Source organism: Sminthopsis crassicaudata, chromosome 1 (assembly GCF_048593235.1).
Source record: "Sminthopsis crassicaudata isolate SCR6 chromosome 1, ASM4859323v1, whole genome shotgun sequence".
Classification (NCBI taxonomy): domain Eukaryota; kingdom Metazoa; phylum Chordata; class Mammalia; order Dasyuromorphia; family Dasyuridae; genus Sminthopsis; species Sminthopsis crassicaudata.
In genome coordinates, this window is record NC_133617.1 from 673,785,703 (window position 1) to 673,801,659 (window position 15,957).

At 34.5% G+C, this 15,957-nt stretch overlaps 1 protein-coding gene across 4 annotated transcripts in view; it reads right to left on the bottom strand.

Annotated features, from left to right (window-relative positions):
* The window catches only part of POC1A (POC1 centriolar protein A), a 162,580-nt gene that overhangs the window by 17,082 nt on the left and 129,541 nt on the right, over positions 1–15,957 (bottom strand). The window lies entirely within an intron of this gene.

Sequence of the window (15,957 nt, forward strand, 5' to 3'; positions counted from 1 at the left end):
TGGATGTTAGGAAACCTGGGTTCTATTCCCAGATTCTTATCAAATTTTGTGAGATCTTGAATAAGTCCCACCCCTACTCATTAGTTTCCTGTTTTCTAAAGTCCTAAGGCTCTTCCAACTATGAAGTTCTATGATACCAAATTTCTTTTCTTCTCTGTTTTCTGAGCTTGCTTTGAAGACAACACTATAAATAGGAATTTTTCCTCTCATGATTTTCTATTCATTGAGAGTCTTAGGACAGTGTCCCATAATCACATGGGGATCATTTCAGAGTAATTTTTTTGAGTGAAAAGAAATATTCTAATTTGAAATCCTTTCAGAGTCTCTTTGGTACGTGCCATTGGATGAACTAAATACAAATAAGGCACTGAGATCTTTCTAGCAATGCAATCCTAGGAGAGGGCATTGAATACCGTGCTCTCAAAAGATAACCCATATGATTCAACAGCACAAAGTGCTACTTTTGTCATCTGTTTTCTAAATTTTAGAATTTGAATGACATAACAACTAATTCAAATGAGTAAGACTGATTCCACATTTTCAATCTTAATATACTACTCCATCCCAATGTCCTAAAGTAGCTCCAAAGTCTTTGAATATTTGGGTTATAATTCCAGAAAGGACAACTCTTGAAAATTTACCACCATCATGATACTGGTGATGTATTAAAGTTAATGAGATGCAAGTATGTAAAAGACATCTTTGATATAGGTCAAATAAGAAAAATACACATCAGTTATTGGGTTAGTTAGGGTCCTGTATTTATTAGGAAGGATATGAAAAAACTGAAATGACTCTAGAGAATAGCTATTCAGATGATTAAAGATATGGTAAGTGGGTGACATTTGGAAAATTAAAAAGCCTCAGTTTGTAAAATGAGGGGGTTGAACTAGAGGGCCTGAGGTCCTAAAACTATGAATTAGAACGACTTACTATGGAGGTAGTAAGACTAAGGACTAATGTAATTATCTTCCAGATCCATGTAGGAGGAAAATAGAGAAGGATTTGTATAGAAAGGTGAACTAATGTGTTACTTTCCAAACTGAAGAATCTACCTCAGAGGAAGGAAAAGAACTATAACAGAAGAGATTTCATTTTATTATAAGATTATATTATTACATATATTATATGGAATTTTATTATAAGTATGATAAAGGCAATTGATAATGTGTTTAGAATCTTCATACTACCAGAACTTATTCTGTACACACCTTTGGCCACTATAACCTATAGTACTCTGACCTCCTTAAGCATGCTTTTTATTTAATGTGCCTTTCCTGAATAACTTCTTTGTGTTCAATATCATGCTTGTTGCTATGGGAGGTAGACAAGAAACTCAAGACATCATCTCAATCTTTTAGGGTATTTATAATGATCCCATTCAGAAGGAACATAAGAAAAAAGAAGCTTGTGAGACAGGATAAAACAAAGTGCCATAATCTTTGGTCAGGAAGAAGCCTGTAGGTTGGTCTGATCAGGAAAGGTTTTCCTGAAGAAATGAGAACCTTGTAGTGTTCTCCTCTAAAAATCTATTGTTTTCTGGGAGCAGGTTTCTTGGGGGGCTCCTGGGAAGAGCTTTCCTTTCATTTCAGAGTAAATACTCCAAATGCAGCCAGGAGTTAAATCCAAATCCTTTATTGTCTCCTTCCAAATAGCCTGATTAGCTTTCTTAGAGGCCCAGAGCTCTTGGTTCCCAGAGCTCTTGCCGCTAGTCCTTTGTCTCTTCTAGCTTCTGCCTCTAGCTCCCTCCGAATATCTCCAGCCAGCACAGGGGTGGAAAATGGAATGAATCTGTCTCCACCTCTGAGAGTGGGCTTCTGTGTCTGACCCTGAGAGCTTCTTGCTTATATACACACCAATCATTATATCATTAGGAAACCATTATTTGTTGTAGGATTAAATTAATGCTAAACTAGATTTAATCACTGTCTCCTCAATTCCACTCAGTACCTTGTTTCAAGTTCTGGCTCATAACATCTCCTTGTAGGATCAGATCAATCATACTGAACCATGCTAAATTAGATAATTATTGTCTATCAATTCCACTATCTTAGGACCTTGTAAGAATCCTAACAGAACCTGACCCAGGCTTTTTATTTGTTTGTTTTTATTATTATTATGGCTTTTTATTTACAAAACATATGCATGGGCAATTTTTTAACACTGACCCCCTTGCAAAACTTTGTTTCAACTTTTCCCCTCCTTCCCCCCAGATGGCAGGTAGTCCAATACATGTTAAAGTGTATGTTAAATCCAATATATGTATACATATTTATACAGTTATCTTGCTGCACAAGAAAAATCGGGTCTAGAAAGAAAGAAAAAAAACTTGAGAAGGAAAACAAAAATGCAAGCAAACCATAACAGAAAGAGTGAAAATGCTATATTGTGGTCCACCCTCATTTCCCATAGTTCTCTCTCTAGGTATAGCTGACTTTCTTCATTATTAAACAACTGGAACTAGTTTAAGTCATCTCATTGTTGAAGAGAGCCACGTCCATCAGAATTGATCATCATACAGTATTGTTGTTGCTGTGTATAATGATCTTCTGGTTCTGCTCATTTCACTTAGCATCGATTCATGTTAAGTCTCTCCAGGCCTCTCTGAAATCATCCTGTTGGTTATTTCTTACAGAACAATAACATTCCATAACATTCATATACCACAACTTATTCAGCCATTCTCCAATTGAGGGGCATCCATTCAGTTTCCAATTTCTTGCCACTACAAAAAGGGCTGCCACAGTTTTGCACATGTGGATCCTTTTCCATTCTTTAATATCTCTGAAATACAAGCCCAGTAGAAACACTGCTGGATCAAAGGGTATGCACAGTTTGATAACTTTTTGAGCATAGTTCCAAACTGTTCTCCAGAATGGTTGGATTTGTTCACAATTCCACTAATTTCAATCACTAACAATTTCAACTCAAGCTTTTGAAAAAGATTTTAAATGACTAGACACAGGGGAAGGGGCAAAAGGAGGACATTCCAAGGAGCAAACACAGGAATGAATTTGAAGAATAGTAGGGTGGCTGAGAGAATTCATGAGCAGATATGAAGAATGAGGAAAGACCATACTGGAGAGATCAGAGACTTACTTCCAACGAGGGGTTTTGACATAATTTGATGGACAATAGAGAAGTCTAGTTTAGGGAAGAGATAGAAAGAAAATTGTTTCAGAAGGAAAACCTGCCCATGTGTGAAGTTTGAAAAAAATAAAAATAAAAAGAAAAAGAAAATTTGGAGTAGGGAGAAGAGACCAGAAACAGGTGTGATTTAAGAAGGACATAGACTGGAAATGATGGCAGCTGGAATAGAGAAGAATGTGGGAATGGAGAATCTGAAAATAAAAACTGAAAAAGATGGTACTCTGCTTGCATTTATCACATGTTATTATGTGATTAACTGATTCAAGAGATTATGAGTTCCTTGAGTTAGGGATCATAAATGATTCAAATTTGTCTCCATCATGTCTAACATAGTGTTTACACATAGTAACTATCAATAACTTGTTGAAATAAGAAACAATGAAACTTGGTGGCAAACTGGATGTGAGGAACAAGGGGAAGAAAAGAGCAGAATCAATAATCACTCTGAGCCAGATAAATTCTTAGAATCTTTTTTCTATGTCATTCATCCCTCTAGCAGTGCTTGGTTAAGCTTATGGACTTTGTGAATAATGTTTTAAATCTCACAAAGTAAAATGTATAGGGTCATAAAGGAAATCAATTATATTGAAAAAGTTACCAAAAAGTTTTAATAAAAAAAGAATTGATGGGCTCAGGGCAGAACCCCTGATCTGGGCATTTACACTGATTGATAAGGAGAGTAGTGATATATCACTGATAAAGAGAAAGCAAAACATAGCTGAGGATGTTAAACCCACCTATGATCAATTCCTGGGATGGGAATGTTTTTTTTTTTTTTTCTCTTCCATTTCCCTACCCCTCCCCTCGATAGCAGGTAATCCAATACAGATTAAAAGTGTGCAAGTCTTCTATACATTCTCCCATATTATCATGCTGCACAAGAAAAATCAGATCAAAAAGGAAAAAAAAATGAGAAAGAAAACAAAAAGCAGGCAAATAATAACAAAAAGTGAAAATACTAGGTTGTGATCCACATTCAGTTCCCACATTCCTCTCTCTGGATGCAGATGGCTCTCTCCATCACAAGACCATTGGAACTGGACTGAATCACATCATTGTTTAAAAGAGCCACATCCATCAGAATTGATCATCATATAATCTTACTGTTGCTATGTACAATGATTTCCTGTTCTATTCACTTCACTTAGCATCAATTCATGTAAGTCTCTAGGCCTTTCTGAAATCATCCTGCTGATTGTTTCTTATAGAACAATAATATTCCATTACATATATATAACTTATTCAGCCATTTGCCAATTGAAGCATACCTATTCAACTTTCAGTTCCTTGTCACTACAAAAAAAGCTGCTACAAACATTTCTGTACATATGGGTCTCTTTTCCCCTTTTATGATCTCTTTGGGATGCAGGCCCAGTAGGAATACTGCTGGATCAAAGGGTATACACTGTTGGATAGCCCTTTGGGCCTGGGAATATATTATAAAGCTAAATATTTAACTATGGAATTATCTGTCTCATCACTTACTTTCCCTATGCAGTAACCTCAGCTCTCTCCCTGTCAGACAAAGAATCTGCTTAGCATATGGCACTCTAAACAATACATTATTAGGCCACAAAAGCTAATAATTCGGAAAGATACTGATGAGATGTATGGCTAGTTAGCTGCTGTCCTTTGTGCTCAAAGAAGACTAAAATAACATCACCATGTTAGAGTCAAGGCACAGTGTATCCAACTGTAGTTGATCAGATGAATATCTACCATAGGTTCTGCCACAGGTAGAGTAAAAACATTTTTTTACTGTGTGAACATTTGGAGTGGAATTGTCTCGAAATTTGCACATCTCACATTTCTTTTGAGCTACTATAATTCTGCTTTGCTCACAGAGTACAATGTCTTCTTTGATGTGGGCACATCATAGTGAGTGGGTGTCTCCCATGTCTCACAATTGATCCCAAAGTTCTTGAGAGACTTCAAGTGTCCTTATATCACTTATGACTTCCATTTGAACACTTGCCTTGTGTCAATTTTCCATAAAAGTCTTTTAGGCAAGTTTGGCTTTTGAATAATGTAACCATGGCCAGCCCATTGAAGTTGACCTCTTGAAGTAGAATTAGAATTGTTGGCAATTCAGGATCTCATTGTCCAGTACCTTATTATACAAAGAGATCTTCTGAATCTCTCTAAGACAATTCAAATAGAAGTGATTCATTTTCCTGGTATAGTGTTGATATACTGTCCCAATTTAACAGGCATACAACAATGATATCACCATAGTGACTCCATACTTCAGATTCATAAGCAGCCTCATACCTTTTATCCCTCACACTTTCTTTTAGAGCCTCCCAAACACTGAGCTAGCTATGGCAATGCAATAACCAACCTCATCAACTATATGTACCTCCTGGAAAGTATACTACCAAGGTAAGTGAACTTATCCATAGAAGTCAAAATTTCCCCATTTGCTGTAGTTGATGGTTTCACATATCGATGTTGTAGGACTGGGTGGTGGAGAAACTCTGTTTTGTTGGTATTACCAGGCCAAAATTAGTATAAGTGGCAGAGAATCAATCAATACTCTGATATATCTCTGCCTCACAGGCTACAATGAGTGCAAAATCATCTGTAAACAAAAATTCAAGCACCTATTCTCCTACCACTTTGGTTTTGACATCTAGCCTTTTCAAATTAAAAAAACCTGACCATCAGGGCATCTTACCTTGATGTTATTTTCAAACTCATGAAGGTATCTGACAACATCATGCAAAAAGTAGATGAGCAAGCACATAGCCTTGCTTCACTCTATTTGTGATGGGAAAGCATGAGAGTATAATTCATCACCCAGAACCCATGTAAACATGCTGTTACAATACTGATGAACTGCCCTGGACAACTACATTTTGCCATGATATTCCATAAGACCTCATGACTGACGGTATCAAAGTTATTAGTTAGAGATCAATGGACATTGTTTACAGACCCCTGTTCTTCTCCTAGCATTTCTCCTGAAACTGTCAAGCAGAAAATACCACATTGTCATTGTTACAGGTCAAATTATTTCCTTCTCCTTCACAAATGGACAATGGAAGCATACCTGAATTCCTGGGGGATAACATCCTCTTGTCATATAACCCAGACAATCTCAGTCAGCTTTTGTATGAGCAGTAGACTCTTTGCCTCATAAATCTTAGCTGGAATGGAATAAGCACCAGGGATTTTGCCACACAAGAGAAGCTGAAGGACATTTAAAACCTCTTCTCAGTTCGAAGTTTGGCTAGAGAGGGACTGACTTTAAACAGTCAACAGCTTCAACATAGATTGTCTCTTGAGAACACTATGGTTCAGCCCATCTCTCCAGGATCAAGGTCCCTTATCCCTAATTAATGTGGCTCCATGAGCACTGAGTAGTTGAAATGCACCTTGTCTTTGGCCCATAAAAGCCTTCAGGACACCATAAAGGCACTTTGAATTGTTACTATCAGCATAAAGCTGAATTTCATCTGCCTTCTTATTATGGCAAGAATCCTATATGTCTCTAAGCTTCATTTGCACTTTACTTTTGGAGTCACGAGCAGTTTTCTTAGAGACAAACTATCCTGATGGTAATTCATGTGGAGTTCTCATTTTTCATTTAGAAGCTTTTTAATTTTCCCTATCATTTTCATCAAACTAGTAATGATGTTTGTGAGTGTTCTAGCTCAGATGATTAAATTGTGATGTTGCAAACCAAATGTCTGAAAGTTTCTCACTTCTTTTCTTTTTATTAATATACCAAGGCTATTGCCCAGGAATTTATTCTTTACCTTTTGGGCAATTGGAAGGAGGGGAGAATAGTTAGGTAAACTGGTAAAAACCATTGACTTTCTAAAAGCATGACACCTTTCAGGTTAATCTGAATTATTAACATTTTCTGTTACTTTTTAAAATCTTCTTTGTTGTTCAATCATTTGAGTTGTATCTAACTCTTCATCACCCCATTTGAGGGGTTTTTTAAAAATTAAAACTTTTTATTTTCAAAACATATGCATTGATAATTTGTCAGTATTGACCAGGGGTTCTCAAACTACAACCCGCTGGCCAGATGCGGCCTGCTGAGGATATTTATGTGGCCTGCTTGCTGGGTTATGTCAAATGGGCTGAGGGGTGGAGACAGAGTGTGAGTTTTTGTTTTTACTATAGTCTGGCCCTCCAACAGTCTGAGGGACAGTGAGCTGGCCCCTATTTAAAAAGTTTGAGGACCCCTGGTATTGACCCTTACAAAACCTTGTGTTCCAAATTCTCCCTCCCTTCTCCCTACCCCCTCCTCTAGATAGCAAGCAATCCAATATATGTTTAACATGTTAAATCCAATATATGCATACATATTTATTCAATTATCTTGCTGCACAAGAAAAATCAGATCAAAAATGAAAAAATATGAGAAAGAAAATAAAATGCAAGCAAACAACAAAAAGAGTGAAAATGCCAAATTGTTGTACTCATTTTCTATTCCACTGTTGTCAACTCTGTGTTGGCTCAGCTTTCCCTCCAAGTTAGGAACAAACTGTTAACCTGAAGAAAAACTCTAACCTGCTAACATTAATGTAGTAGCCTTGCCTTAGGGCCACTATTGTTATTGAATTTATTGTTTTGCTTGGAGAAGATATTCTATGATAGGTACAGCAATCTGTATCTCAAATTGCCTTTGTCAAGCCCACAGACTGTCTCTTCTCTTTACAATGACATAATCTATTGAATGCCAATATTTTCATGAAGGTGTATACATAAAATTTTCTTGCATTTAGGTAAATGGAAAACAGTGCTGGTGATGTAAGTGACCACTGCTATTGCTGTTTCCCACTCCATTCCTTCCAAGGAATGTCTGGTAAATTGTACCTATTATTTGATTAAAAACATCTGGAAAACTAGAAAACAGTAGGGCAAAAAGTAGGTACAGCCCAACAGCTCATACCATGTACCAAGATAATGTCAAAATGAGCACACTTACACATTGATATCATAAGCAAATATGGGGACCAATGAATAGTTTATATGCCAGAACAATGGATAAGGGAAGAATTTAGAAAATTCTAAAGAAAATACAGATAGCATTACGAAGTGGAAAATAGATGATTTTAATAATATAAAATTAAAAAGTTTTTGCACAAATAAAACCAATGCAATCAAAACTGAAAGGAAAGCAGAAACTGTGGGGAATATTTTTACAGCAAATTTCTCCAATAAAGGCCTTATTTCTCAAATATAAAGAGAACCGACTCAAATTTATTGTACAAATACAAGTCATGAGAAATAGCAAGCAGTACAAATACAAGTTATGAAAAATAGCAAGCAGGATGTTTTAGAAAAAACTGGAAAGACTTACAAGAACTGATGCAAAGTGAAGTGATAGAACCAGGAGAACATTATCCATAGTAACAGCTATGCTGTATGAGGAAGAACTGTAAATGACTCAACCTATTCTCAGCAATACAATGATTCAAGACAATTCCAAATGAAGCATAATATCTACCTCCAGAGAAAAAACTGATATTGTTTGAATGTAGGCTGAAACATGATTTTTCACTCTTTCATTCTTTTTCTTTTATTCAGGTCTTCTTGTTCTTGTACAAAATAACATGGAAATGTTTTACATGATTGCATATATATAACCTATATCTGTTTGCTTACTGTCTTAGGAAGGGGAAAGGCAGGGAAGAAAGGGATAGAATTTGGAACATAAAATTTTAAAAAATATTTAAAATTGTTTTAACATGTAATTGGGGGGGGAAATAAAATAAATTTAAAGAAATAACAAGCTTGTTCTCTTTCAGTACACTGATGATGAGGATCTCCAGTTCATCATAAAAATTTTCTTTGACTTTTTTTTTGTGCACATGGTAGAAGCATATGCAATGATAATAGTGAAGTGTTATTTTCTTGCAAGTGACAATATCACTATCACAAGTCTGTTGTTCACTCCCCTGTTTGAAAGTATACTAAATTGTTGACTTGATTAGTTTTGATTGTGAAAACTACTCCAATTTCATGGTACTCCTCATCACTATAGCCGCTCCAGGAAATTGCATACTAGCTCTGACTTCAGTGAGCTGGCCTTAATTTGCCAGTCTTATTTCACTCAGGGCTGTTATTTGGATGCAATACCTGTCTAGTTCTCTCACAAGAAGAGCTATTTGTCTTTCAAGTCTACTAGATTTCTTGTTCTATGTACCAATGTTGCAAAAGTTTTTGTACATTTTTTTGTTTTGACCACAACTTGGGGGTCCTTGCTGCAGTAAGCAGGCTATAATTGGGTAAAGCAGATAATTGTTAGGATACCTTTTCTAGCCCCTTCCTCATGCCAAGAGGTGAACAGCGCACCTTAAAAAAAGGCTATTCAGCAAAATAAAAAATAGATATAGGTAAAAAAGATACGGAAGCTTTATCTTGCTAAAAGATACCAAGGGTGAGGAAGTAATAATAAATCTAAACATATGTGCACCAAATGGTTTAGCATCCAAATTCTTAAAGGAGAAGATAAATGAGTTACCAGAGGAAATAGACAATAAAATTATACTAGTGGGGGACCTTAACTTTTCCCTTTCAGAACCAGATAAATTTAACTACAAAACAAACAAAAAAAGAATATAAGTGAAGTAAAATTAATTAATTAATGTTTTTCCCAGTTACATTTAAAACAGATTTTTTACATTTTTTTTTTTTGTTGTTGTTTTTTTTGCTGAGGCAATTGGGGTTAAGTGACTTGCCCAAGGTCACCTACCTAGGAAGTGTTAAGTGTTAAGATTTGAACTCAGGTCCTCCTGATTTCCGAGCTGGTGCTCTATCCACTGAGCTACCTAGCTGCCTCCCTTACATTTGTTTTTAAAACTTTGAGTTATAGATTCTCTCTCTTATCCCTCCCCCTGACTCCCATTTAAAAAACACAATGAAGTTATGTAAAACAAGTGAATAGAATTTTAGATATGATGGAGCTCTAGAGAAAATTGAAAAAGGATAGAAGAGAAGATACCTTTTTTCTCAGTGGTACATGGCACCTGAACAAAAGTGACCATTTATTAGGAAATAACCACCACACAATCAAAAGTGTCAAGACAGAAATATTAAATATATCATTTTCAGCAATAAACATTAGATTCAATAATAAGCAATGGAAAGAGAGATTAAAAATCAATTGGAAACTAATAATTAAATCCTAAAGAATGAATGGGCTACTTTTTATAGTGGCTAGAAACTGGAAAATGAATGGATGCCCATCAATTGGAGAATGGTTGGGTAAATTATGGCATATGAATGTTATGGAATATTATTGTTCTATAAGAAATGACCAGCAGGATGATATAGAGAGACTTGGAAAGACTTACATGAATTGATGCTAAGTGAAATGAACAGAACCAGGAGATCATTATACACTTCAACAACAATACTGTATGAGAGGATGTATTATGATGGAAGTGGATATCTTCAACAAAGAGAAGATCTAATTCAGTTTCAATTGATTAATGATGGACAGAATCAGCTACACGCAGAGAAGGACCACTAGGAAATTAATGTAAACTGTTTGCATTTTTATTTTTCTTCCCAGGTTATTTGTACCTTCTGAATCCAATTCTTCCTGCGCAACAACAAAACTGTTTGGTTCTGCACACATATATTGTATCTGGAATATACTATAACATATATAACATGTATAAGACTGCCTGCCATCTAGGGGAGGAGTTAGGGGGAGGGAAGGGAAAAATTGGAACAGAAGTGAGTGCAAGGGATAATGTAAAAAATTACCCATGCATATGTACTGTCAATAAAAAGTTATAATTTAAAAAAAGTAAAAGAAAAAAAAAAGAATGAATGAGCTAAAGGACAAATCATACAACACAATTACAAAATACTTCTCACACAAATAAAATCAGATCTGAAACAATTGGAAAAATATCAATTGTTCATGGCTAGGCCAAGCTAATATAATAAAACTGACAATTCTGCTTAAATTGGTCTACTTGTTCAGGACCATACCAATCAAACTGCCAAAACATCATTTTATAGAACTAGAAAAAATAAGCAAGGCCTACCGCAAGCTAGTATTTGATAAACCTCCAAACTCTAGCTTCTGGAATAAGAATTCAGTATTTTACAAAAATTGCTGGGAAAACTGGAAAATATTATGTCAGAAACTCAGCATACATCTATATCATACCATACCATGCCAAAATAAGGGCAAAATGGATATGTGATTTGTGCATAAAGGATGATACCATAAATTGGGAGAAGGGATAATTTATTTATCAAATCTTTGGAAAGGGGAGGAATTTATGACCAAAGAACTAGAGAACATTATGAAAGGCAAAATGGACAACTTTGATTACATTAAATGGAAAAGGTTTTGCACAAACAAAACTATGGAAATAAGATTAAAAGGGAAGTAACAAAGTTGGGAAAAAATCTTTATAGCCAGTATTTCTGATAAAGGTCTAATTTCTAAATTATATAAAGAACTGTGTCAAATTTATAAGAATACACAATATTCCCCAACTGATAGTCAAAGGATATGAACAGATAATTTTCAGATGATAAAATTAAAGCCATTTATAATTATAAGAACAAATCATAGAAACTATCAATAATTTCACTGAAGAGAATGACAATAATTAAACAACATATAAAAATTTATGGGAAGCAGCATACTTAGGGAAAAATTTATATTCCAAAATGTTAAAAAATTAGAAAAAGAAATGAAAAATCCCCAATTAAACACTAATCTTTAAAACCAAAGTACAGATTAATAAAAATGAAAGAAAACAAATTAATAAATAAAAGCAGAACCTGGTTTTATCTGGGAGGGAGGAATCCCACAATAAAGTAAATAAATCATTGGTTAATTTGATTTAAGAAAAAAGAAAATCAAATTATCAGCATTAAAAAATGAAATGGGTGAATTCATCCCAATAAAGAGGAAATTAAAACAATTATTAGGAGCTATTTTGCCTAATTAATGCCAATAAATTTGACAATCTAAGTGAAATCAATGAATATTTACAAAAATATAAATTTCCCTGATAAAAAGAAAAGGAATTAAAATACAAATAACACCATATTAGAAAAATAAAACTGAATAAGACATCAATGAATTCCCTAAGAAAAAATTACTAAGATCAGATGAGTTACAAGTGAATTCTACTAGACATTTAAAAAACAATTACAATACTATAAAACTATTTCAAAAATAGGTGATGTTCTACCAAATTCCTTTTACAATGCAAATATGATTATTGAAAGAAAATTATAGACAACTTCCTTCATGAATACTGATATACAAATTATAAAATATTAGCAAAGAGATTATAGCAATATATCACAAGGATCATACACTATGACAAGGTAAGATTTATACCAGGAATGCAGGGCTAGTTAAATATTAGAAAACCATAACCATAGCTGATCATGATCAATAACAAAACCAAAAGAAATCAATGGATATATGTATGAAAAGGCTTTTTACAAAATACAACATCTATTTTTATTGGAAATACCAGAAAGCATAGAAATATAAATAAAACTTTCATTAAGATAACAAGCAGTATTAATCTCAAACTATCAGCAAGCATTATCTACAATGGAGATAAACTAGAAGCCTTCCCAATAAGTTTAGGGGAAAAATAAAGATGCCCATTATCACCACTATCATTCAATATTGCAGTACAAATGTTAACTACAGAGAAAAAAAAAATTGAAGGAATTAGAATAGGCAATGAGGAAACAAAACTATCACTCTTTGTAGATGATATAGTAAACTTAGGAAATCCTAGAAGATCAATTAAAAAACTATTTGAAATAATTAACAACTTTAGCAAAGTTGCAGGGTATAAAAATAAAATTATATAAATCTTCAGCATTTCCACATATTACAAAGTACAGCAGTAAGAGAAAGAGAGAAAAATTCCTTTGAAAAATTAACCATAGACAACATAAAATACTTGGGAATCTACCTGCTGAGACAACCCTGAAAACTATATAATACAATTAGAAAACACTTTTCATTATGTCAGTTAGCTCTAATCAACTGGGAAAATATCAAATGTTCACAAATAGGTCAAGCCAATATAATAAAATTGGCATTTCTGTCTAAATTAATTTACTTATTTCAGTGTCATACCAAATTTCCAAAGATTATTTCATAGAGCTAAAAAAAAATGATAAGATTCATCTGGAAGAATAAAAATTCAAAAATTCTAAGGGAATTAATGAGAAAAATGTTAAGGAAGATGTTTTCACCATACCAGATCTCAAAACTATATTAAATATGGTAATCATCAAAACTATCTGGTACTACCTAAGAAAGAAAGTGATGTATCAGTGGTATAGATAAGGCACACAAAAAAGACTAGTAAATGACAATAGTAATTTAGTATTTCAAAAACTCAAAAGACCCAGCTTCTAGGATTATTACTCATTAATTGATTAAAAATTGTTGACTTTAAACCTGGTTTAGCCTATCTTTTGAACCAGTTTACAAGATATAGCTACAATGTGTGCTACAGCTTCTTGGAGTCACAGGTGAAAGTTGGATGGCAGGCAGACACCACAGGTGGAAAGCAGCCTTGAAAAGGGTTCAGCAGCTTTTATACTAGAGATACTAATATTTCCTAAGGACCTGTACACCACTATCAGGAGTATAATTCCTATATGGTTACCTGAAAGCAAAGGATCCTGGGACTGATACATCAAAGGCTTCATAGTAATAGTGACATTAAATGAACTTTAAAGTCAGATGATGTTTTCCAGGGAAATAACTTATTCAAAAAAATGCAAAGGACTATCAAAAGGAACTGATGTAATGTAATTTTGTGGTCCCCTGACCTTGGGAGGTTTCTGTTCTAATGGGTCAGTGGTCCTTGGTCTCCTGGCTTTGGAATCTGCCTCAGGAAACTTGCATACCCAATCTATTTCATTCTGACCACTGCTTAGCCAGATAGCTCCTGGCCTCAGGAAACTCTCACAGCTCAAACTGAGACAACAGTGAATAAGACCATTCCAATTCATTAATGACTGGTAATCTTGACAGTAATAATCTGATCAAGTGAGAACCACTCTTTCCTACCTGAGCCATAGAATTAGCATATCTATGATTAAAACCTGTATAAGTATGTCTCCTTCCTTCAGTTTCTTTACTGAATTCCCTTACACTTCAGTCCTCTTTGTAATGGCGTACCATTACTTTCAATAAAACTTTGCCCCTTGACTAGGAGATGGATTCAAGCCTGCAAATTCTTTTAAGACAACTTGCAACGCCAATCTGGGATTTTTGGGATCCCACTCCTAACCTCAACACAACCAAAAGATAAAACTTCAAATAGGGAGGATAGAGAATTACTTTCAAAAAGATTCCAAGTAATTATCCCCAAAGGTCTAAAAAATTGCATACCCTTTGATCCAACAATATAGTTATAAAGTCTGTATCCCAAAGAGATCAAAGAAAAAGGACTCATATGTACAAAAATATTTATAGCAGTTCTTTTTGTATTGACAAGGAAATGAAGATTAAGGGGATGCTCATTAATTGGGCAGATGTTATGATATATGATTGCGATGGAATAATATCATGCTATAAGAAAGTATAGGGAATAGGTTCAGAAAAAACATTAAAAGACTTACATGAGCTGATACAAAGTTAAGTGAGCAGAAATTGAAGAACACTGCACATAGTAAAGCAATATTGTATTAATGTTGTTTGTTCTTCATTTAGAAGATGACTGATGACATCACTGGGTGATGTACATGAATGGAATTTAAGGGAGGCAGAATTGCATAAAGTCACCAGCCTCACTCTCTCTTCTACAGTGATCAAAATTCAGTGGTAGGACAAAAGTCAAAATGACTGACAACGGCTCAGGATGCAATGGGCCTTGGTATCTTCGTATTTGTATGTCTGTACAAGCTCTAAAGCACTTCGTAGCACCTACTTCAGCCTCTTTAATAGTTGCTGAAACAAATTTCTCATTCACCTACTATACCAGAGGAAGTTGGCATATGCTTGGGGTAGATATTCCCCTAATTAACGCATAGGCTTGAGGCCTGTTGGTTATTTTTAACCTAGTTTAGCCTATCTACCAAGATGGTATATGCTGTAAATACTATATAGCTTCTTGGAGCCACAATTGAGCAAAATGAGTTAAAGAAGAAAATGCAAACCAGTCCAGTATATTTTTGTTGGAATGATAATCAACTGTAAAAGATTTAGCTACTCTGATCAATACGATGATTCACTATAATTCCCAGGACTCATGATGAAAAATACCATCCACCCAGAGAACTGATGAACTCTGAGAAGTGAAGCATATTTTCTTTTACTTTATTTTTCTTGCTTCCCTCCCCAAAATGAAAATATGTTTTGCATGACTTCATATGTATAATGAGTTATAATATTTCTTGCCTTCTTAATGTTGAGAGAGGAGCTGGAGAAAGAAAATTTGAAACTGAAAATAATAATTAAAAAAAATTCTAATCAATGACAAAAATAATGACACAATGAAAAACAATCTGCTGTGCAAAATAGGAAGAACAAAGAAGTAAAATTAATAATAAAAAATACATTTACAAAACATTTAAAAATTTATCTACAAAATATATGAAGTGAATTGGAACTGATTTCTTTAAAATATTTTCTGACAGAAACCAGGCATATAGCTATAGTCTGTACTGCCTGTGCCATGAGAGCCAGCCAAACAGCCTCCCTTAGGAACTCCTAATGCTAGAACTTCCTACTCTCCCTCACAATGAATAGGCAAGGCATCTATAGTTGTAGCAGCATGCACTAAATCAGGAATAAGAAAAACAAAACTAAAAATTTCAATTTCAGCA